Source organism: Macadamia integrifolia, unplaced genomic scaffold (genome assembly GCF_013358625.1).
Source record: "Macadamia integrifolia cultivar HAES 741 unplaced genomic scaffold, SCU_Mint_v3 scaffold94, whole genome shotgun sequence".
NCBI lineage: Eukaryota > Viridiplantae > Streptophyta > Magnoliopsida > Proteales > Proteaceae > Macadamia > Macadamia integrifolia.
In genome coordinates, this window is record NW_024870588.1 from 300540 (window position 1) to 302843 (window position 2304).

A 2304-nucleotide genomic window follows, 5' to 3' on the forward strand; every position below is an offset into this window, starting at 1 on the left:
AGTAATCCTATATGTTTGCTCTCTTTAAAACCCTTCAATATGGGAGACCAACAGTCAGACCCTGCAGTTAAATCTTTGAAAGATAGGTTCTACCCTACTAGAGTAGCCCAACCTTCATGCATAGTTCTACCACAAGCCCAGGGTAATAATTTTGAGCTCAAATCTCAGTACATCACTATGTTGCCCCACTTCCATGGGCTGCCTCTGAGGATGCATACTTATTCCTTAGGAAATTTGAGGAGGTTTGTGTTCTGATTAAGGTCCAACAGTTGACTGATGATGCTGTAACATTAAGGTTCATAACTTTTGCGCTCAAGGACTAAGCTAAGAAATGGCTCTATGGTCTGCCCACCAATTCCATTACGACATAGGATGGGTTTACTCTAGTATTCCTAAAAAAATTCCTTCCTTTGCATAAAACTAATAAACTCATGAGTGACATTCTTCAATTCAGGCAGAAACCTAGTGAGTCATTCTCCAAATTTATAGAGAGATTTAAGGACCTCCTTCAGGAATGTCCTCACCATGGAATTGATATATGGCAACTTTGTCAAATCATTTATGAGGGTATTGATTATCAGACCAAGCAGTTGTTGGAGTTCATGTGCCCCAAAGGTTTTACATCTTTTACAGATGAATACGGCACTTGTAACTTTTTGCTTGAATTGGATGAGAAACCCAGAGAGTGGGAGTCTACTAAAGGAATTGAGAGGACAAATAAGGGTTACCTTGTAGAGGTGTTGTGACCAAAGAGGCTTAACTTGAGAGTCTTATCAAGAGACTCGAAGCCATAGTTGTAATACCCTACTTCTTAAACCTGGTATGATTACACGGTTGACCCGGTTTAACCATGCAGGACCCGAACTGAAGAGAGTTAGGGCAGGTTCCTTATGGACCATGATGGCAAGAGTGACCTCAAACACCGGCCGGCCTGACAAGTCCGAGCTAATGCCAGAAGAGATGGGAATACCCAAGCCGTATACATGCACCTATTATAAGGCCATATACGGATAAAGCAGGTATATAGCCGTATCTTAAGGCGCATACGTATATTACATCTTATGCCAAGAGTGAGATTCGTGTCGAGGGCCGAATTCTGTCAAAATCCCACTTGTTGGCCAAGTTTTGGGCCTCGGGTGGGCGGACAGGTGGGCGCATCCACCCACCTGAGTGACCCACCCATGTGAATTACTTAGTTATTTAAGAAGTATATATAGCATTTATGTTTTTCTTTTCTTTTCTCATTTATGACACTCGGACATTGGTGAGAAGAGTAAAGAGGAGAGAGAAAAGAAAGGAAAGAAGAAGAGAAGAGAAGGAAGAGGAAGAAGAGATGGATTTCAGCAGCACCGAGGCTTGATCTTCCCATTCCGACGTCGGAAGAGTGATCTCCAACACTGGATCTACGTTTAGAGGTGAGCAAAGGCTGGGTTCCTTAAACTTTCACCATACCCAAGTAAAACCCTTGATTTGGGTAGGGTTTCTTGAGGTCTTGTAAATCCCCCTTGAAATGATGAAACTAAGGTTTAATAGATGATTTATGTGTTGATTTTGAAGGATTTGAAGAAGTATTTACAAGGCTGGAGAAACATTGTGGATTTGAAGTGATTTTGGGGTTTTGAAGAAGTTCTTGAGCAAAGGAGGTAAGATGGCTTTCCATTCCTTAAATCTAACCTAGATCTAGGTTAGAACCATCTTATGAGACCTTGAATGTGTGAAGAATGGGTTTGGAAAAGCCCCATTTGAATCCCCAAAGGTTGGGGGAAGTTTGGGAAGAAACAACAGTTTCCTGCCAAGACCAGTGGGCCAGACTGGTGGACCATTTGGCCTGCCTGTTGGCACCCGCCTGAGAGGGCAGGACCCTCGGGCCCAACCGACGGGCCCAACCGACGGGCCGACCGATAGGCCACCCTACCCGTCGGTCTTAGCAGGACCCTCGAGCCCAACCGGTGGACCGACCGGTGGGCCGACCTACCCGTCGATCCAAACCAGTGGGTCTGACTAGTGGGTCAGACAGGTGGGCTGTCCGACCCACCTGAGAGGCTCCGAACGTGATTTTTACGTCCGATTGGACCCAAAACGGACGTGTGACCTTCTTTTAGGATTCTAAACATGATCTTGTCATTGGATCGTGTTAATCTTGATCCCAAAGTGGTGAAATACTAACCCCGCTCACTCATGTTAGGTTCACCAAATTTCACGCTTCTCGCACCGGATCTCACCCGTACCGAGCGTGAGTCCTTATACACTACAGGTAAGTGGGGAGAGGACGTTTGGCCTTGTTTCAAGGCATTGGTTGGCATT

General features: G+C 45.1%; 1 non-coding gene across 1 annotated transcript; it reads right to left on the reverse strand.

Moving 5' to 3' along the window:
• Positions 1-425: 425 nt before the first annotated feature.
• LOC122070538 lies at positions 426-532 on the reverse strand. Its single transcript, XR_006137820.1, has one exon. It is a non-coding gene; the product is annotated as a small nucleolar RNA R71 (small nucleolar RNA).
• Between the last annotated feature and the right edge of the window lie 1772 nt (positions 533-2304).